The sequence below is a fragment of the Ovis aries genome, chromosome 26, assembly GCF_016772045.2.
Source record: "Ovis aries strain OAR_USU_Benz2616 breed Rambouillet chromosome 26, ARS-UI_Ramb_v3.0, whole genome shotgun sequence".
Lineage (NCBI taxonomy): Eukaryota > Metazoa > Chordata > Mammalia > Artiodactyla > Bovidae > Ovis > Ovis aries.
Window position 1 is genome coordinate 10557523 of NC_056079.1, and position 23011 is coordinate 10580533.

The following is a 23011-nucleotide window of genomic DNA, read 5'->3' on the forward strand; positions in this document are numbered from 1 at the left end:
ACAAGAGATACTTAGGTGTGGTGTGTAAGCTGTTGAACTCAATGACCAACTAAATCCCATAGTAGGAGGGAGAAGTTGGAAACCAGGATGAATCTGAGCTCTCTATGTAGTGAGGCCAGTAAATGGAAACATTGTGTTAATTTAGAAATCTCACTGATGTACTATGCTATCTCAGACATTAAAGAAGTCCAAAATGAAAATCTAGAGTATGATTATAATTTCATAACTTGCTTTTGGTTGAATATAATGAGAACTGATTACCATTGTTTTTCATAATTTGCCTAAGGAATATATTCTTTGAAACACATGTTTTGTATATATATACATATATATATAAATCTGAAAGAAACAATTGTATAATTTACTATGCTTTGGATATTTTTGAATCCCATCAAAATGTAAGCAGTTATACTTATTCAAAATACTATTAGTTTAAAATAACAAGGCTAAATTCCTTTTATTTAGTTTTCATTTAGTTCACTGTGTGAATATTTTCCTGAACCCATCTTGACCTCTTAAAATGTAGATGACATTCTTTCAAGTTGAAATATGTCCAGTTTGATCAGGACTCTCTGAAATAAAAGTGAATTGTGTTTAAACCAGGCCTATGATGATAACTACTGAATTGGAAAGAAATTGTTTAATTATTTATGTAAATTTAATTATGCCAGTTGAAGTAGAGGCTTGTCATAAATATTAGTCAAACAGAAGATAGTTCTTTGAGTGGCATTGCCTCTAATAAAGCAACATAAACAGACTAAACTAATTAGGAGCTAAAATGCATAGGCTGTGAACTTAACATGAAATTTTCAGTTATGATATTATATAACTTGATAGTTTATTATTGCTGCTGTTATTAAAATAAACCCTCCTTATAGCACTTATAATGTTGGACTCCTACAGATTACATTATAATGAGGGTGTGATGCATTTTGATTGAGTTACCACAAGGGAGAAATTTAATTTAATTAAAATGGTCTTCATTAAAGTATGGCATTCAAGTGAAGTAATTACATGGCATATACAGTATGGAAGAAATCCTGCTGTTTAAAAGGGAGAAAATTCACAATAGACCAGCCATGATATTATTAAAGAGCACCTTTCTAAATAATTAACCCCTGACTTCACCATAATGATATAGCAGACAGATGAACCTTGCTTCATGCTCTGGTATTTAAAATACATAGCATCTTACATGTATAAACCTATATAGAATTTATATATATAAATATCTATATATACATATATAGGTATAGTTACATATATGCACAAACTGCTGCTGCTGCTGCTAAGTCACATCAGTCGTGTCCGACTCTGTGCGACTCCATAGACGGTAGCCTACCAGGCTCCCCTGTCCCTGGGATTCTCCAGGCAAGAACACTGGAGTGGGTTGCCATTTCCTTCTTGAATGCATGAAAGTGAAAAGTGAAAGTGAAGTCGCTCAGTTGTGTCCGACCCCCAGCGACCCCATGGATTGCAGCCTTCCAGGCTCCTCCATCCATGGGATTTTCCAGGCAAGAGTACTGGAGTGGGGTGCCATTGCCTTCTCCTATATATAAAACTGAAAAATATATCTATTAATAATTATACTCAAGCAATTAATGTTCCAACATACACATACCTATTATAAAATGTTTGAGACATATTCTCTGCATAGCCAACAGTTACTAAATATATTTGTAATTTTTAGGTAGTTTATTCATATATTAAAAGATTAAAAAATGTAGGGGGTGGGTGGGTAGATAGGTATTTTAAAATGTTAAGTTGTGGAAACATTGCTATGGCCATAACATTAGCCTAATAATAACTTTCCCAAGTTAATAATATTTTACGTAGAAAGGTAAGAAAACCTGACTTTAGATATTCAAGAGCATGGAGTAAACGATGACCTGAGTTATTACTACATTTTACTTTAGCTTCTCAAAAGTGGTGAAATAAAGCCTATGTAAATTATATTTCTAAATGAATCTGTTGGTTAACTGATTGCTGAATTGGGTTTATATATCAAAATTGGCAAACTATAGCATTTTGTTTGCCGTCCTTTATCTCTTGGTCCCTTTGTGAATTCTTCCTTGTTTCTCTAGGCACCCTTTTGCACTTATGGAATCTCCTTTCCTGGGTCTTTCCCCACTATTCCAAGAGCCCTATATTAGTTCTTTGCCTGATATATCTTTATTCATTCATTAATATACTGAGCAAAATTAAAGTTTGAGAGTATGAGTTTTAAACTCAGCTGAATGACATTGCAGGAGCTCTGAAGTTTTATGGAGTAACAGTTTTTTTTTTTTTTTTCCTTCAAAATTGACACAGGTGCTTGACCTATCCTCATAAATTTCTTTAAGAGAATATTATGATTCTCCATTTCCACTCATTTCTGTTTCCACTGTTATGCTTACATGGATGATCTTCAAACCTATTCTCTTCTAACTAGGATCCAGAGCATCGTTCTACAAACTTTCTTGCTATTGCTAGTCAAAAATATACAGTAGCCATGTTAAACATGGCTTAAATCTAGTATCTCCTCCTTTCACAAATGTCACATTTTCCCTCTGGGCTTCTTTCTTGTTCAATAAGATCATTATTTACCTGGTAAACCAAACTAGAACCTTAGTTTTCTGTCTACCATCAAATTGTTAATCAAATGGCCTTCATAGTGCCTATCAAATGGGTAAATGAATCTGTATGTACCTTACACTTTTTTTTTTTTTTTTACTCTTTTTCCTCTCTACACCTTTCCATCCCCACTAACGGTGCCTGACCCTAGGCTTTTGGCATCTACTGTGAGGACTGCTGAGGACACCAGCGTCCTGAATGAGCAGCTGGTGCATCTGCATAGGACCTCGTGCACAGAAAGCCCTGCATTTGGGTTTAATGCTGAGATCCTGTCCTGAAATTCTTTATTTCATCTTGAGTTTGTGTTTCATGGTGAAGTCCGAAGAGATAATGGAGTGCAGGTAAGGTAATTAAAAAAAAAAAAAAAAACTTGTGACTGGAAAACTGTTTCCTTATAAAAGGAAAATGAAGGAAAAAGCTCCACTTTAGTGCATTTCAAGGCACTTTCATCCTGCTTTTTGAGCAAGACACCCTGCCTTCTGAGCTTGTACTGAGCTCTTGGTGTAGGTCGCCCTGACCCGGTTAGCTTGTCACTCCTTGTCTCCGTTCTGGCCTCCCAGTTCCTTGGTCCATGCGTATGCTCACTCTCACATCAATGGCAGCAGCCTCATGAACTGTGCACGCCAACCTCTGCCCACCTGCTCAACACTGTTAGACATCACTCCTCTGCTTACAGCAGACAGTCCCTTTTCTCTCGGGTCATCTGTAGTTTGATCTCTGGTAGCCTCGGCCTGCAGTGGCTTGAAGCACGATTTCGGTTCCCCAGCCAGAGATTGAAGCTGGGCTCCTGCAGTTGAGCCCCAAATCCTAGCCGCCAGGCCAGTAGGGACAACGGCCAATGACGAGACCATGGTCCGCTAGCTTCATAGAAATGAATTCCCACAAAGAGACAGAAAGTAGTCAAACAAATAAAGTATTTATTAGGAGGGAAAAGAAAGTATCTGTGGATAGACAGATGGGGCAGGCTCAGAAAAAATTTGCTTCCTTGTGGTTGTTTGAATCACTTACATGGAGCATTTCTTCCAGGTTTCCTTTTGGCCAGTCATCTTGTTTGCCTGGTTCTGAGTCTGTATTTGGCTTATCTCAGGGTCCTTATGTGTGTTCAGCTCTTAGCCAAAGATGGATTCTAGCCAAGAGGCCTATGGGTAAGTTGACATCACCTACTATGGGGTGGTGCCCCTTCCCTTTTGACCTCCGAGAAACTTCTCCACATATATGGTTGGGAAGGTCTCCTTGACCTCGAGAATGAGAAATATGCAGTCTTTTATCTGGGCAGGGCTTAGCTCCTTTCTGCTGTTGTTTTCATCTTGGACTAACCTTCCACAAGCACAAACTCTAGCTTTTCAGCCTTCATCTGTCTCCTTCCTCGGTTTCTCTCACCATGCCCTGGCTCATTTATTTTTATGACTAGATTTCTATCCCTTTCCTTGAAGCCACCTATTAAAAAAAAAATCCCCTTTAACCTGGAGCTCCTTGCTAAAAGCCTGCTTTCCCACTAGTATATCCAGTGCCTCTTGCATTTTTCTTGCTTTCCTTATATGCCTTCCCTCTGTGGTGCTTATTTAATGACCTGCCTCCCTTGTGTATATATGCCTTAGTTCTCAAATGCAGAATCTGTACATGATAATTACATGTCCAATTCTAGAAAAATGCTTTAAAGTGCATTGGAGTTAAGTGTAGCTGCTTGGACTCTACTTCTTCATTAATAGTTAATGATGTTTCATTGCTGAACAAGGAAGCCCAACACTTTTATATGGCTCAAAAATACATACCATTGTTAAAATACTGAAAAGACAAATAGATTGATTTTTTACTGTAAATCCTACTTTCATTCGTTGCCATAAAATGGCTATGTTGATTATTACATTTCGTCTGATGATAATCTGATTACCCCTTTTAAATACATACTTGTTTTCAAAATGACACAGCTGAAGACTTGAGTGACTCAAAGTTATATATTTCTGTGTAAAAATTCCAACATACCTTTGTGAAAGAGTTGGTTTTAATGTATTATCTATACACATATAAATATTTTAATTTTTATATTGTATATTATTTTTTGTATTTAAAAGGTAATTATTTTTGATAAGACTTCCCTGAATAACTAGACTCAGAATAATTATTTTGGTATAAGAGATACATTTGCAAAGATTCATTGCTATTACAGCTATTTTGCAGTTAGAAAATAGCCTTGATACATAGGTGCCTACAACATTTCCTAAGAAACATGATATAATATACTTGAGTTTTAAAAGTGCTTGTATTAATATATATTTTCACCAAGTCCTGGTAAAAATGTCTGTTTAATCACTTGAAGTCTCCATTTTTAACTTCTCGTTTATGGCATAAAGATTTGAGGAGTTTTGAAATATGCATGCTCGATTTTCTTGTTGCTTTAATGTGTGTGGCCATTAGGCTCTGGAAGGCAAGCAGAGTGCACGGGAACTGTGTTTTCTCCCTTTGTACACATTCAAAGATCCCTCCCTTCAGACACCATTTAGACCACAGGAGGCTTAAAAGCTTTTGTGTTTTCTAAAATGTTGTTCGCTACTCAATTCCTTCAAAGTTAGAATTCAAAATAAAGTTATTTCCATTCACCACACAATATTTTCCTTCCAGTGTTCCTGGAATAGAGTAGAATGTTTTATAATATAGTGCCAGTATTTCAGATGAAAACTAAAAAACAGGTTGGATTTACAAGTGAGTTTATAGGATAATTGGGGCATTGATAATAATTAAATTTTAAGGTATGTGAAGAAAGCAACTTGCTGGTTTGCAGATCACTTTAGAAAGGAGAGTGTCGTTTGAAACTCTTGAAATTGTGTCAAGTGGATAATTGAGTGGTGTTATCCTTATTTTTCAGGGAGGGTTCAAGAAGGTTTCAGAGCTTGATCAAATTTAAAGTGGACAGGCTGGAATTCCAATCCAGGTCTTCTGACACAGGGTCCAGCGCTGTCTCTGCCATTGTTCCTCAGGGCTAACAGTTACTAGCGTTGTTTTCTTCCCTTCTTCTTGTTTTGTTACTTAACTGGCTAATTTATCAGTGCTTCAAGAATTGATTAAAATATGATGAGAATAAAATCTGGAAGTTTAACATATACTTAAGCTTTCCACAAGTACCATATCCTTTGCACATAATAAATGCAGATTTCCTCTCTAGGATTTTTCCAGAAGTGGATTGAAAAGATGCTTTCTGATAATAGTTTTAAGTCAGTCTGAAAATAATTTCTTGTATCACATTATGAGAGTTATAGTTCTGGCATGTACATTGATAAATATCTTATTTGTAAATCTTGACAACATGAATATCTGGTGCATTCACTGTATCTAGTCTCTAACCCCCAATTCTTCTTCATTTATAAACAGGAGATTGTAATAACTACAATAAGGAATACATGCAATAATACATACACATATAATCACAGTTCTTGACAAATAATAAATGCTGAGTAAGTCATACTTTTAAAAGCCTACTGACTACAGCAGGAAATGATGCCAGCTAACACAGAGTCAAGATCTAATAAACACCATTTTGTGCTCATGCTCAGTTGCGCCTGACTCTTCTCAACCCTTTGGATTGTAGTCCACCAGGCTGCTATGTCTGTGGGATTTCCCAGGCAAGAATATTGGAATGGGTTGCCATTTCCTCCTCAAAGGGGTCTTCCAGGGATCAAATCTGCATCTCCTCCATCTTGTGCATTGCATCAGCCATCGGGGAAGCCTTTATTGGAGGATTCAAATAGATGATTTATTTAATCTTCAGTGCACACTGTTTTGTATCTGACTTCCCATTTCTTTTTAAGACCTCTATTCAAATCAACTTACCAAATGTAAATTGAAAGACAGACTCTATGTGAATTGCGCACAATTTTTTTGCTATATGAACCAAACTGGCTCAGAGGTTAAAGCGTCTGCCTGCAGTGCGGGAGACCAGGGTTCGATCCCTGGGTCAGGAAGATCCCCTGGAGAAGGAAGTGGCAACTTACTCCAGTATTCTTGCCTGGAGAATCCCATGGAGCGAGGAGCCTGGTAGGCTACAGTCCACAGGGTTGCAAAGAGTCGGACACGACTGAGCCACTTCACTTTCACCAAAAAGCTTATATTATGGGAAGTAGTATCAATATATTATATATGAAAAGGATGGTCTTTCATACACTATTAATCTATTGTCAAATTACTTTTATGGGTATTGTGTCTTAAAATGATACACATGAGCGTAATGGCACTTGAAAGTCAGTAACATCAAGAATTCTGGAAGTTTTAGAACCTTCTGGTAAGCTGACATTTAATTTCTTTGTACTTTCTTAGTATTTTACCCACACTAAATAATTCATATTAATAAAATGAATATTCTTTTAAAAATAAATTTCCACATCTAATTGCAAATTCTACAACATTCTTGAAAATTTTTAATTTTCTAGCTCAAAATGCTATTCATTCTTGTCTAATTACCTTTGGCTAATTAACTGTGATCTTCCTTAATTCTCTGATCACTGAGCATAGACACTGCAACTTGAGATAACTTGTTACATTTTTGCTCAATAAGTTAAAAAGTAAAGGTGAGTGTTTTAATGAAGGATCAGGATCTTTCTGTATACTCATTTCTTGTCTATCAAGAAAGTGAAATTATGTATACCTTTCTAATTACCTTTTTTGTAGCTGTGCTAACATATTTCCTGTTTACTAGTCAGAAGATAACACTTAAAACCACTAAAAAAATTATTCTATAAATCCAACTTGGAGAGGAAAATGTGGTTCTTTTTCTTTCAATATTTTTGATAATTTCTTCTCTTTCAAATAACCTGAATTTATGAATTATTGTATCTTCTGAGCTGAACTTGCTCAGATACACCTTTCTGCCCACCTCTCTCTAATGTTGAAGATGTCTGTAGTAGAAATCTCCTAAAATTTGTTGGTTCTTAGAGGATTTCTTTTCCCTAGAGTCTGATCTAGCATAATTTCTTAACTTCTTAATGTCACCTATGTCTCAATACCTAAGATCGAACTCTTCTATGAACTGATGTATATTTAATAGAGAGGTTATAGAGCAAAAGCAACTTGTACATCCACTGGACTGCCTCTAAGAACCTGAGAGAAGGAAAGCTCCTATTTTCTTAATGAAGCATAGGTGATTTAAACCTATTGATGAATATGGGTGGCAATTTTTGTACAGCAAAGTGATTCAGTAATACATGTACATATATAGTCTTTTGCATATTATTTTCCATTATGGTTTATTACAGATATTGAATATAGTTCCCTATGTCATATTTCTGTTTATATAGCACAGTCCTATCTTTTAACCAGAATCTCCAGAACATCCTTGTTCATAATTTATTAACCATATGGGCTGCTATGTTATTCTTTTTCTAAATCATAGTAGCTCAAATTAATATTCTGGATTTTGGTGTCTTTTAAAATGAGAAAATTTTTTCTCATTAATTCCATTACATTTCTCACCATTTCATAAATACCTCATTATTCCTTTAAAATAAATATGTAATGGAGGAGACCCATGCATTCCCATATAATTCAAATGCACGTTTTCCACTGCATTTAACATGGGGTCTTTTTTTACTGATTGTAGCTCGGTCGGTAAAACCTCTACCTGCAATGCAGGAGACCCAGGTTCGATTCCTGGGTTGGGAAGATCCCCTAGAGAAAGAAATGGCCACTGCCTCGTTATTCTTGCCTGGAGAATCCCATGGATAGAGGTGCCTGGAAGGCTATAGTCCATGGGGTCACAAGAGTCCGACATGACTTAGCAACTAAACCACCAACCACCACAGTTATATCTGTAGCCCCCCTGGATGGCCAAGGACTATTCAAGACTGGTAGGACTGAGATTTCTTCATCTGTAGCACTGGCTGCTCTTTTTCATTCTTATTATTTCAGTTTCTTCTTGTTGCACTGCTCCATCTGCCACGAGTGTGCTCTCTGACTTCCAGGGTTCTCGGCTTCTTGCTTCAGTTTACTTTTCAATGAAACCCTGGGCAGCCTCCATTGTTTCCTGCTGATGCTCCCCCTATTCCTGCTGCTTTGAGTTGCTGGGCTTGGCGCCCTTCCCCCGGCCCCTGTTTATCAGGAGTCAGCTGGCTGAGCTGTTGTCTGGAGTGCTGTGGATTTCCTGCTAGCTGATCTTTTGTTACGCTTTCATCTCATTTTCTACTGAGCTCTGTCTTCGGGATTCTAGCATTATTTTCTTAGACCCATTGCTAAGAGAGCTGGTTTCCCCAAAATACTTAATCTAGAATCTGTTGAGTGACTATCTTTTTTTAGAATTGACCAAGAGTGAAGTCTACTGGGAAAAAATATCTGACAAGATGTTTATATAAATATATACTATACCTTGTTGCTGCGATGTTAGTGTTTCAATCCAAGAGTTTCCCCTAGTGACTAGTTAAGTAACCGTCTCTTTTCACAGACTTTACTTTTGATACCCTGATGGTAGTTACCTTAAAGAGAATTGGTATTACTCACCAAGTACATTTTCAAAATAACTGTCCTGGTGTTTCCTTATCTGATCTAGTAATTTTCTCTGTCATTATGATTTGAGTACTATAAGGCTCTATTCTAAAGAGTAGTGTCCACTTTCTAGATCTAAGGTAAATTTTTTGTACTGATTTTTTTCCATGTGATTGTCACGTAAGAATTGGGAGGGATTCATGTAAAGATGGGCTCAATAAAGGACAGAAATGGTATGGACCATACAGAAGCAGAAGATATTAAGAAGAGGTGGCAAGAATACACAGAAGAACTGTACAAAAAAGATCTTCACGACCCAGATAATCGTGATGGTATGATCATTCATCTAGAGCCAGACATCCTGGAATGTGAAGTCAAGTGGGCCTTAGGAAGCATCACTACAAACAAAGCTAGTGGAGGTGATGGAATTCCAGTTGAGCTATTTCAAATCCTAAAAGATGATGCTGTGAAAGTTCTACACTCAATATGCCAGCGAATTTGGAAAATGCAGCAGTGGCCGCAGGATTGGAAAATGTTAGTTTTAATTCCAATCCCAAAGAAAGGCAATGTAAAAGAATGCTCAAACTACCGCACAATTGCATTCATCTCACATGCCAGTAAAGTAATGCTTAAAATTCTCCAAGCCAGGCTTTAGCAATACGTGAACCGTGAACATCCAGATGTTCAAGCTGGTTTTAGAAAAGGCAGATGAACCAGAGATCAAATTGCCAACATCTGCTGAATCATCAAAAAAGCAAGACAGTTTCAGAAAAACATCTATTTCTGCTTTATTGACTGTGCCAAAGCCTTTGACTGTGTGGATCACAATAAACTGTGGAAAATTCTGAAAGAGATGGGAATACCAGACCACCTAACCTGCCTCCTGAGAAGTCTGTGTGCAGGTCAGGAAGCAACAGTTAGAACTGGACAGGGAACAACAGACTGGTTCCAGATTGGGAAAGGAGTACGTAGAAGCTATATATTGTCACCCTGCTTATTTAACTTATATGTAGAGTACATCATGAGAAATGCTGGGCTGGAGGAAGCATAAGCTGGAATCAATGCTGGGAGAAATATCAATAACCTCAGATATGCAGATGACACCACTCTTATTACAGAAAATGAAGAACTAAAGAGCCACTTGATGAAAGTGAAAGAGGAGAGTGAAAAAGTTAGCTTAAAGCTCAACATACAGAAAACTAAGATCATGGCATCCAGTCCCATCACTTCATGGCAAATAGATGGGGAAACAGTGTCAGACTTTATTTTGGGGGGCTCCAAAATCACTGCAGAAGGTGATTGCAGCCATGAAATTAAAAGACACTTACTCCTTGTAAGGAAAGTTATGACCAACCTAGACAGCATGTTAAGAAGCAGAGACATTCCTTTGCCAACAAAGATCCATCTAGTCAAGGCTATGGTTTTTAGTGGTCATGTATGGATGTGACAGCTGGACTATGAAGAAAACTGAGTGCCAGGGAATTGATGCTTTTGAACTGTGGTGTTGGAGAAGACTCTTGAGAGTCCCTTGGGCAGCAAGGAGATCCAACCAGTCCATCCTAAAGGAATTCAGTCCTGAATACTCATTGTAAGGAATGATGTTGAAGCTGAAATGCCAATAGTTTGGCCACCTGATGTGAAGAACTGACTCACTGGAAAAGCCCCTGATGCTGGGAAGGATTGAAGGCAGGAGGAGAAGGGGGCAACAGGGGATGAGATTGTTGGATGGCATCACCAATTCAGTGGACAGGAGTTTAAGTAAGCTCCCTGATGGACAGGGAGGCCTGGGTGCTACAGTCCATGGAGTCGCAAAGAGTCGGACATGACTGAGCGAGTGAACTGAACTGAACCTCCAGCACTTGAACTGCTTAGATGTCAATATTAAATTTCATATTAACTCTTAATGTGATTTCCTGGTACTTCCATGAAACTTACAAAGTCTGAAATCTTCCTAAGGGAAAGAAACTTTTCTGTCTCGTAAGACAATAATTTCTTCAAAAAAAAAAAAAACACAAAAAACGTAAGTAGTCTACCTTAAACTTGATAAATATACGTGTACTGTCTAACTTGTGGCCCCAAATGTACTGATGTTTTAATAATTTGTGTTAGGTATAGCCAATGTGAAACAAGGGAATGTAAGTGTACTAGTTGAAGCTGTAAAGAATCCAAGTATAATAGAAATAACATGAGTTTTAGAAGTAGGTGTTTTTGTGTTTGGTGGTTTGTGTGCTTATTCATGTCTGACTCTTTGGAACTCCATGGACCTACCAGGCTCTCCTGTCCATGAAAATTTTCAGGAAAGAATCCTGGTGCATGTTGCCATTTTCGTCTCCAATTCTTCCTCAAATCATCCTTAAAAAATCCTTCCAAGAAACACAAATAACACTTTTATCCCACATAAAAAAATTTTTTTAAAGCAATGTATCAGACATGTCTTAGCTATATAATCTTAGTTAAATTTGTAATAATTGTGGTTTGAAGCACATCAATGATTTTCAGAGGTTTTTGTTTTAATAGCAGAATTTTGAAAAAATAATCTTCATGTCTTTGTCTTACAATAAGAATAGTCAGAGCTACTCTGGTTTGGGTGAAGGTGGGGGACACAGAGTTCTGAAATGGTGTGCCTTCAGGTCCTCCCACAAGAGTGCTCTGAGAAACTTCTCCACTTTTCCAAGCTTCTGTAGAGCAGTTTCAAGGCCTCTGGACTAGATACTGTCCCGTTGTATGAGTCTTTACACCCAGCACATCGTGTTCCTGTGTGTGCTTTGTCACTGTGCTTCCCCCCCTAAGACCGAGATCCGTCACGTGACTTTAGACCTCTCCCTGCTTCCTCTCTCAAATAGAGCAGTGATGACAGAGGCTCAGAGCTATTCCTGCTTCACGTCATCCCCTCTCCTACCTCCTCCTAAGACCTCAGCCTCGTCACCACCAGGAGCTTTTATTATCCCACAAAAGATGCCATCAAGTGCTCGGCACTGTCAAAATCAATCACGAAAATACCCTACACCCACCCAAGGCTCATCACCTTTCCACTGTGCCCTCTGGAGTTCTCCTCCAGGTGACGTGCCCATCTCTCTCTTCTTTGAATAGTCATATAAAATTCTAAACCTATAATTATACATTTTGACAAGTCCCATGCAACAGAGCAGGAATCTCTCTTTTCCTTAAGATTGTGGCATCTTGGCTCAAATGACTCTGCATCTGTTTGCCAGGCCTTCTTTATTTTCCTTGTGCTTATCACTCTCATTCTTCTGAATATTCTATACCTTCTTCTTTCTACATCCGTCTCTAACATGCCCTTCCCCATCTACACATCCACTGACGTTGGTTCTGTGTCAGAGAAGAACTTTCCCATCTTTCCATCAGCACATGCCTATCGACTTCATTTTCTTCCCGCCTCTAGTTCTACAGATGAGCTCCATCTTCCTTTGTCCATTAGATCTCAGTTCTACTTTGATCCACAGATTCTTCTATCTAGGTACCTCCCTTGTATAGCGTTATTTCAATTCTTCATTCCACTGATTCATTCCCACCAACTTGGAAAACTAATGAAATCTCCTATTTTAAATAAACTTTTCATTGGTCCCATGTCCCTTTCTGAATATTGCTTCATTTCTTTGCTGCCAGATGACATGGGAGCTGGTTTTAAATGTTGTCTCTACTCTGTGTCACTCCTTTAAAGCAGTTCTTACAATCACTCCATCAAAATTGCTAGTGTTATGTGAGGTCACTAACGACTTCAGCTTTCTTTAATTGCATGGATGATTTCCTCCCCTTATCTCATATGCCGTTTTGCTCCCTTCCCTTCCCCCTTTGAAGCAGGTTTTTTCTCTTTTGGCTTCTGATATTCCATTGCCCTCTTCTCTTCTCTTCCCTCACAGGCTGTTTTCAGTTTCCTTTGCTAGTCTCTTATCTTCCTGCCTTCTGAACATGAAGTATTTTCCTTGTAACTCTTGTTCATTGCCACCTAAGGAACTCCTGTGTGAGCTCATTCAACTTTTTGCCTTTGAATACTATCTTCCAAACTTCTACCTCCAAATTGCTCTGTCCCCTGAACCCTAGACTAATTTATCCAGTTGTACTTGGATTTTTAGTAGACAACCAGAAGGTAACGTATATAAACCAAACTCCTATCTTCACCTGATCCCCATCAATCTTCCTCCATCTTCATAAATGACAACTTTATAGTTGGGCGAAAATTCTTGAAGTCAGTCTTGGCTCATCTTTCTCTAGTATCCCATATCTAGTGAAGTGAAAGTTGCTCAGTCCTGTCTAACTCTTTGCAACCCCCTGGACTTTACAGTCTGTGGAATTCTCCAGGCCAGAATACTGGAGTGGGTAGCCTTTCCCTTCTCCAGGAGGTCTTCCCATCCCAGGAACCAAACCCAGGTCTCCCGCATTGCAGGTGTACCATCTGGATTCATTACCAGGTGAACTGCTGGGGCCAGCGCAGCAGGTAGGGATCAAAAGTGGTTGACACATAGTTTGGAAAAAGGAAACTAGAGACAGAATTAAAGTTTTAAAGATGGGACCAGGGGACTTAAGACCTCTAGGATGAAGAGTCCTGTTCTTCGGAGCCTCATCACTTTTATTTAGGGTCTTGGCATGCAGAAAGGATCTGTTGTGCTGTGATAAAATCAGCCTCTTGTGTCCCCGGTCACATCTCCCGTTTTATTGATTACTTTGAACTATCTTCGTTACTTTCTTGTACAAAGGGTGCCACCCAGTTGAAGCCATAAACCCACATACACTTTGGGAAAATATCTGGTATGTGCACAAGCAGCCATTCTGAACTTGTGCCGACCTGGTGTTCCAAGGTCCACACTATGTTTTTCCTTAGCTCAGCAGGGCGTGATGACCGCAACTAATCAACCCGATGTACTCTTGTTTAGATTATGCTGTATTGCTATATTTTGCTTCATTCTTTCCTCATGGTGTTTTACTCATGTCTTACCCAGAGCAGCAGGCAGCTGATTATTAACCCCTGCACTGAACCACCAGGAAAGCCCAAGAATACTGGAGTGGGTAGCCTGTCCCTTCTCCAGGGGAACTTCCAGACCCAGGAATTGAACAGGGTCTCCTGCTTTGCAGGCAGATTCTTTACCAACTGAGCTATCAGGGAAGCCCTATCCCATATCTAATCCACCCACATATCATGTTTGCTTTGAATTTAAACCGTATTCAGAATCCCATCACATTTCCACATCCAACAAAAAATCTTGTGGTCAACCCACCACTCAAATTGTACCTGGGCTATTTCAGTGATCTCCTGGAACTAATCTGCTCCCACTATGCTACCATAGTGTGTGTGTTTAGCTCACCGGTCAGTGATTCTGATAACATTTGAGTTAGGGATTGATACACATCTAGTGAAAAAAAAAAAGGCCTTGAATGGCTTCCCATTTCACTAACAACAAAAATTAAAATTATTAGAATGAGCAGCTATTGTGGTGCTCCTCTAATTTATCATCCCCAAATGAAGACCTTCTTCATACTGAAAGGAAGCACTTTGAACAATCAATCCCAGACAACATGCGTAAACAGGCATGATCCCAGACAAAGCAGAAGGGTTCTCCTCCTACCCTCCCACCTGGAAGCCCCTCCACAATCTACCCCTGCCCCCTGCAGTGAACTTGACTTCATCACCTGCCCCCTCCCTTGCAAATATCTCTCACTACATACTTCTTTTCTTGCACATCCTAAAAGCTGTCAGATTTCCTCCTGCATCAAGGTTCTTTGCCCTTGCAGATGCTGTTGCTTGTAATACCTACCCTTCCTTCTCCTATCCTCAGAAATCACTCCGTGCTTTTCCTTTGTTTCTGCTCAAGTGTCTCCTGACCAGAGAGGCCTCCGTGGAGATTTCAGCAAAGAGCACCTTTATCTCACACCTGCTATGTTGCTGTTCTTCTATCATCCTTCATGTTTTTCCCCATACAGTTTATCAGCATCTGATACTTTCAGTGGATATGTTCACTATCGCCTTCCTTGTCCACTAGGATACAAGTTAGGGAAGTACAGAAGCTTTTTCTGCTCTCCCAGTATAATGATAGTAGAATATGTTCTGAAACAAGTTGCTCGATTAAAATTGATTAATTAATGAATAAAAATATTTGGTTTACACTAAATTGTTTCTGACCTCCTAGCTTGTCTGGCATTGATTAGGCACTAAAAAGTCAGCTTATATGCACTAATCCACATAATTCTTTCATGCACAGAAAGCCAATACAATTTTATAAGGTAGAAGATTTTCTTGTTCCCTTTTTTGACTGATATGTGTCTATATGCAAATCTTATGTGTGTATCTATAGTTATCTTAATGTGTATATACAGATATGCACACTTATTCTTTAAAATGTGTTCCTTATATTAGTAATTTTCAAAGTATTAAGTTTGTATTTTACATTTATAATTATGTTGCATACTTTGCAAAACACCAAACTAGCATGCTGTCTGTTGCTCTGAGATGTCAAGTTATTCTAGATCCAAATATACTCATTGATTAATTGATAGAACAAACACATACTACACATTCACATCCCAGTTAAGATTGGTTTCAGTTCAGAAAGATTATTTTGAGACTATTAGAGTAAGAAAATAAAAGTCTCTATTGATTGAAGGAAACAAAGGTCTAATTTCAAACTTATATAGAACCCTTTTAACTTCATTTCTCTCCTCATGGCCTCAAAACACTATGTCAGCCCATTAAGGAAACCTATTTTCATCATCATATATTCTGGAAGATACTTTATCTTGAGTAAAATCAAGAAATTGTTTGTGGTTTCTATTGTTTCATCGTATTGTTTCTACATATTAATTTAAACTTCGTCTTTCTAAAGTATTTTATTGGTTTCCTCTTCTGCCTTACTTACATGATTGATTTTCCATTTATGACATTGTCAAGTTTTGTCCAATTAACAATAAACTGTGGAAAAATCTGAAAGAGATGGGAATATCAGACCACCTGACCTACCTCTTGAGAAACCTATATGCAGGTCAGGAAGCAACAGTTAGAACTGGACGTGGAACAACAGACTGGTTCCAAATAGGAAAAGGAGTACGTCAAGGCTGTATACTGTCACCCTGCTTATTTAACTTCTATGCAGAGTACATCATGAGAAATGCTGGGCTGGAGGAAGCACAAGCTGGAATCAAGATTGACGGGAGAAATATCAATAACCTCAGATATGCAGATGATACCACCCTTATGGCAGAAAGTGAAGAGGAACTAAAAAGCCTCTTGATGAAAGTGAAAGAGGAGAGTGAAAAAGTTGGCTTAAGGCTCAACATTCAGAAAAAGAAGATCATGGCATCTGGTCCCATCACTTCATGGGAAATAGATGGGGAGACAGTGTCACACTTTATTTTGGGGGGGCTCCAAAATCACTGCAGATGGTGATTGCAGCCATGAAATTAAAAGACGCTTACTCCTTGGAAGGAAAGTGTTGACCAACCTAGATAGCATATTCACAAGCAGAGACATTACTTTGCCAACAACGGTCTGTCTAGTCAAGGCTATGGTTTTTCCAGTGGTCATATACGGAACTGGATTAGCTCTCTACAAATCAGTTCATTTCTATAAACCCATTAATATTTCACATTATCAAAAGCATATTCTTCATGAATATATATCTTAATCCCCTACTTCAGTAACATAAGGAGATTATTAGACAATTATGAAACTTTAGGTTTGTAACATTGGAATAAATTTTTAAAATACTTGAACTTTCAGTTGACTCAACTTTAGTAACAAAAGCTATTTCATCCCCATAAGCAATTGAATTGGTGATAGATTTAACATTTAATAACAAATAGAAATAGTTTGACAGATATGACAAACTGCAGTATAGTATCAGTTCAGTTCAGTCACTCAGTCGGGTCCGACTATTTGCAACCCCATGGACTGCAGCATGCCAGGCTTCCCTGTCCATCACCAACTCCAAGAGCTTGCTCAAACTCATGTCCATCTAGTCAGTGATGCCATCCAATCATATCATCCTCTCTAGTCCCCTTCTTCTCCTGCCTCAATTGTTCCCAGCATCCGGGTCTTTTCCAGTGAGTCAGTATAGTATCCTAAGTAATATATCAAGTTAAACCAAGCAGATTAAAAAATTCGGCAAGAATTTCTAGGTTCAGAACTAGTTAACAGTAACTTTGGAATTCAAGTTTTCATTCATGGCCTTTCTTAAAGCAAAGTGACCATACGTGAAAAAAACTTTTAACAGCAAGCAAATAGAGTTATTTTATTTGGGCAAAAAAATAAAAACTGATAACTAGAGGTAACAATAATATGGCACTATGTCAAACTTATACCAATTATTTATAATTGAGTACTTTTAATTGATGAAAACAAAATATGTATACAATAGAAAACATAATCTAAGTTTTATTCCTTCATTAATTAAAAAGAAAATATAGTATGAAAAGTACAGATTAAAATAACATAGAGAAGTAGATTATTGTCATTTTTAATTTTTTTAAAAAATAATTCATGTTTGGGAACACATGTAAGAATTAAAGATTTAATTATTTTTTTAAAAAAAAAAGATAGGCAGTCCCAAGATCTTGGGAATAAAATGTGCTCAGAGATTAAAAAAAAAATAAAATAAAATAAAATGAATCTAAATGAAAGAGTAAAAAAAAATAATTCAGTTATCTGGGTTATTTTATAATAAGAATGTATTGATTTTATATTTAAACATTTTTCCTCTCCTTCTGAAAATAAAAATAAGTAAATAAAATTAAGTAAAGCAAAGAAACAAAATGCCAGTTACCATGTCCTGACAATTGATTCTACCTCCTACGTATTTATTGTTATAGTTTAGTGGTTATGAATTTCCTTATATTACAGCATTCTCCTAACAAAGCCCTCAGTCATTAATTGTGATGACCTCTAATGCATCCTCCTGACTAGAGTCAGATATATAGTTCTGTACACAAAGTAAGTCTTTGCTCAACTTAACATTGTTTTGCAATTGACCTTTGCTTTCTGGGTCGAATTTAAATTCCTTAGTGTGTTGTCTAAGTCATAGTGAATCCCTGGTCCCTGCTTTCATGCCCCACCTCTTTCCTGCAGGCACTGAGTCTGTTTGCCTGCACGTCCCATGATTTGTACAAAGAATACCCCACTGTGTTTTCCCATGCAACTTGGTGGTGTTCAGAAACCAGCTTAGGTACTTCCTAGCCCTTAATCCATCATAAACCTTTGAGCTGAGTGAGCTACCTAGACCTACCATATGCTGGTAGCATGTCTCTAACACTGTACTGCAGTCCTTGATTTTCTTTTTATCTAAGCATTAAGCTGTGAACTTTTTGAAGGCTGGTGTGGCTTCATCTCTGTATTAACTGTTGATTTAACCATTAGTTAGCAAGAACATACTCAAGAAATAGATGATGAATGATTGTTGAATGGATTATTTTCCATTTTGCTGTTGTTACAGTATCTTTGCAAATAGTAATCACTGTGCAGGAAGCAATATATTCAAGAACAACTTCCAAAAAATAGATATTACAGGTGTGTCTGATAGTACCTGTATTAAAGGTATGTGAGATCATGTTAAACTAAAGATCATTACCTATGTCTTCAAATGGACCGCATACTATGAAATTTTTTAAAATTTAAATTTATTTATTTTAATTGGAGGCTAATTATTTTACAATATTGTATTGGTTTTGCCATACATCAACATGAATCCACCACGGGTGTACACGTGTACCCCATCCTGAACCCCCTCTCCCACCTCCCTCCCCGTACCATCCCTCTGGGTCATCCCAGTGCACCAGCCCCAAGCATTCTGTATCCTGCATCGAACCTAGACTGGCGATCCATTTCTTATATGATATTGTACATGTTTCAATGCCATTCTCCTAAATCATCCCACCCTCTCCTTATCCCACAGAGTCCAAAAGACTGTTCTATACACCTGTGTCTCTTTTGCTGTCTTGCATACAGGGTTATCATTACCATCTTTCTAAATTCCATATATATGCGTTAGTATACTGTATTGGTGTTTTTCTTTCTGGCTTACTTCACTCTGTATAATCGGCTCCAGTTTCATCCACCTCATTAGAACTGATTCAAATGTATTCTCTTTAATGGCTGAGTAATATTCCATTGTGTATATGTACCACAGCTTTGTGAGAAATTTTAATCTCACAGAATAACAATCAAAGACTCTTCCTTTATAGTCATAGCACTTTGGAAAGTTTGGTAGCAATAAATTCAAACTAAACATTTTAATGGTTATGAATACTGCTGTACTGTTAAAATTCATACTGTAAACATCTGGAAAGCAATCATGATCAGATGTAAAATAATTATGATATAAAGTATATAGCAAACACTTGAAATATTTCTTTATGTGAAGTCACTTCTCACCTACTGAAATGTCAGCTGTTGTGCATCTGTGTGAAGAGTCAGGCTGAATACAGGTTTGTTTTCAGATTTATTATTGTTGGGTTTTCTTGGTTTGGCGCTTACGCATTATTTGCATAAAATGTTAGATATTTTTGTTTTGCAGAATCTTTTTAGTACCCTTTGCGTCCCATGGGTATTGCCTAAGGGCATGTGGTAGCTGCTGTAACTCACAGGCAGCGCTAGGTACCATTTTAAAATTCTATAGTGCAATCATCTTGTTTGGTCTGGATGTTTCACTTGTTGTTTGAGAAGTGTTGCCAGTTGTTCTGAAATGTCTGTGATTTTACACACGTAGATGCCTGTTAGATCTAATTCACTCTCACTTCTGGCCTGACTCATTAGGGAAGCGATTTCCTTTGCAGATGTGAGAGGTGACTGCGCTCTTTCCATCGCCTACTGTGCCACCTGGAAAGCTTTTCCTCCCAAATAATCAGGGAAAATGCCTGTGAAGAAATTGAATGACAGACCTTCACCATATGCAGGCGAGCCTGTGGAACTTCTATGCATATCAGATATTACAGGAAACAGTTTAGGCAGTTTTAGTCATATTGACATACTGCTTCTCAACTTGAGACACATTGAGCTCTACAGTGTACACTGATATGACATTGAGAGGCAAATTGCATACAGTTTTTGAATGGTTTGTGATACCTAACTGGTAAACAAGAGTCTGTCCTTATTACCCGAATGTCTCATATCCTTTTAGAAGTGGTGATATCCCAGGGGACAGGTAGTTTGAAGAATACGAACCCCAAGAAGCATGCTCTAAGCCATAAAGCTCTTAACTGTCAATATCATACACGGTAAATGTTTTTAAGAAAGAGCATAATGGTGTGCTATTGTTATTACTGAGACATTGCTCTTCTTTATGTTTGCATTAGGGACTTGTTAAGGTGCAGAGTGTGTTGCCCACTAAATGCGTATGTGAGAGAAGATTGTCAACTCAGCTGTAAACAGAAGGCCGTCTTCCTAGAAAAATCTCTGAATTTGGCTTTATAAAAACAGCAGAAAGCCTTCTCAGTTCTTACTTTCTCTGATCATTGTTTAAGGATTTGAGGGCAAATATAATATAAATGTGATTTTTTGAAAAATCTTGAAAGGCTTACCTTAGCATTTCATTGTTTCTCCTTCTACGTTTATTAAAGACTGAAATATATCAGGCAGTGTGCATAGATAACTATAGACAATCTGCCCTGCCCAGTAGACTCAAAATATATAAAGCCCATGCTGCGGATTACGCTAGAACATTAAAGCTGGGCTGGAATTTTACACGTGTACACCCGTGGCAGATTCATGTTGATGTATGGCACAAGCAATACAGTATTGTAAAGTAAAATAAAGTAAAATTTAAAAAAGCTCATAATCTCAGGTTCAAATGGACGAGTCTAATAATACAGTTGTTACAATTTCTCTACATGTACAACTCAGATTTCGGAATTAGATCATATGGTTGAGGGAGGGAAACAGGCCAGGGCGTCTGACAACCTGCCTGTGTGAAGATAAGAGTGGACAGTGTCACCAGATGCTGTGTGAGCCTATTTGTTATTCCTTCCCAATCCCTCGCACCTCATGGCCGCCTTGGGCCACTAATGGCCTTGGCCGCAGAAACCACCAAACGATGCGCGTGATGTTTCGCCGCCAATGAACTGTATGAAACAGCATAGCTACACAGGATCAGTGACTAACCATAGGTGACACTTGTTAATTTGTTTTCAGATAAAGCTCGGGTGGGAGGGAGGGGGAGGAGAAAGTTGACTATGAGGCATTTCAGCAATCAAAACACCAGGATCTGCATAAGACTAAGAAAAGCAAGTTAAAATACAATAGAACTGCCTAAGAATAATACTGTCATTTGTTCATGAGCTTTAAATCTCTCATGTTTAGTATAGAAATCTTCCTCTTCTGGGCCAACTTAAAACGCAACCCCTAAAACATTTCTGAAAAGCCACTTTGAAAAAATACTCTTTTTTTTTTTTTTTTTTAATTTTAAAATCTTTAATTCTTACATGCATTCCCAAGCATGAACCCCCCTCCCACCTCCTTCCCCATAACATCTTTCTGGGTCATCCCCATGCACCAGCCCCAAGCATGCTGCATCCTGCGTCAGACATAGACTGGCGATTCAATTCACATGATAGTATACATGTTAGAATGTCATTCTCCCAAATCATCCCACCCTCTCCCTCTCCCTCTGAGTCCAAAAGTCCGTTATACACATCTGTGTCTCTTTCCCTGTCTTGCATACAGGGTCGTCATTGCCATCTTCCTAAATTCCATATATATGTGTTAGTATACTGTATTGAAAAATACTCTTAAGAACTATCTCAAAGAAGAAAAATATCACCTTTTGGAAAACAAAGTCAGACACAATACATTTTAATAGTCTAATTTTACAACACATATCTTTGAAATAATTGAAATCCCTTCTATAAAACCACATGTCATTATAGCTGATACTATTGATTAGGTTAGTGTCTTTTAAAAAATTGTGAATCATCAAAAAAGGAGAAACATGAAATTCAAAGATATTTGCATGCTAAGCGTCATACAGATGCTTGATCAGAAAGGAAATGTTTCTTTTTTTCCATTTGGCCAAAAGTTTCTGGTGCTGAGTAAACTTGTTACAGAATAACAAAAAAGTTAAGGCTTTCACTAAGGTTATTTTACTATATAGATATTATGAGTTAACTCTTCATTGTGATTTGGCTTATTGAAATATTTTAGGTTTTTTTTTTTTTTTTTCCCCTGCAGGAAGATTAGGGCTTCCCAGGTAGTGCTAGTGGTAAAGAATCAGCTTGCCAAGGCAGGAGATACAAGAGACACAGTTTTGATCCCTGGGTTGGGAAGATTCCCCTGGAGGAGGGCATGGCAACCCACTCCAGTATTCTTGCCTGGAAAATTTCATGAACAGAGAAGCCTGGTGGGCTAGAATCCATGGAATCACAGAGTCAGATATGACCTGCGCGCAAGCGCGCACGCAAACACACACACACACACACACACACACTCACACACACACTCCTTTAAGATGTTACATTGTCAAAAAGCAACCAACAATAGATGGAAACAAAGCAAGCTAGGGCAAGATGGGTAAATTAACTTAAAAACACCTGCATCCTCCCCTCCCACCCACACATCCTCCATTGCCTCTCCCATCCCCAAAGCTCTCTGAGCTAGGCTTTGAGAGAAGATGCACAGGTGTGGTTAACGCTATCCCAGACCAAAGAAACCCTCTTCTCTCCTGCTCCAAGGGCAGAGGTGGACAGACGAATCAAAGAGCAAACTAATGTAGCTCCCCATGCCTGCTGAGGTCACTTGAACTTCCTGTCAAGGCTCTGGTAACTATAGGCGAGGAGATGGAATTTATATTGAAGCTGAGACTGATTCTTTAGACTGGTTTTAATAATTAAAAAAAAAAAAAAAACAAAAAAAAAACAGAAAAGTTGTGGAATCTGCCTAAGAGTTGATGTTAAAAACCAAATGGAGAATCCCCAACCTGTTAAATTTTCACTCCTTAAT

The 23011-nt window shown here is 38.0% G+C and overlaps 1 protein-coding gene across 1 annotated transcript in view; it reads left to right on the forward strand.

Annotated features, from left to right (window-relative positions):
- Positions 1-23011, forward strand: part of TENM3 (teneurin transmembrane protein 3) — a 2757765-nt gene that overhangs the window by 318695 nt on the left and 2416059 nt on the right. Inside the window, exon 3 of the mRNA XM_060406900.1 lies at positions 3640-3758. The gene's annotated coding sequence lies outside the window, so the exon portion shown is untranslated. The remainder of the gene's footprint in view (positions 1-3639; positions 3759-23011) is intronic.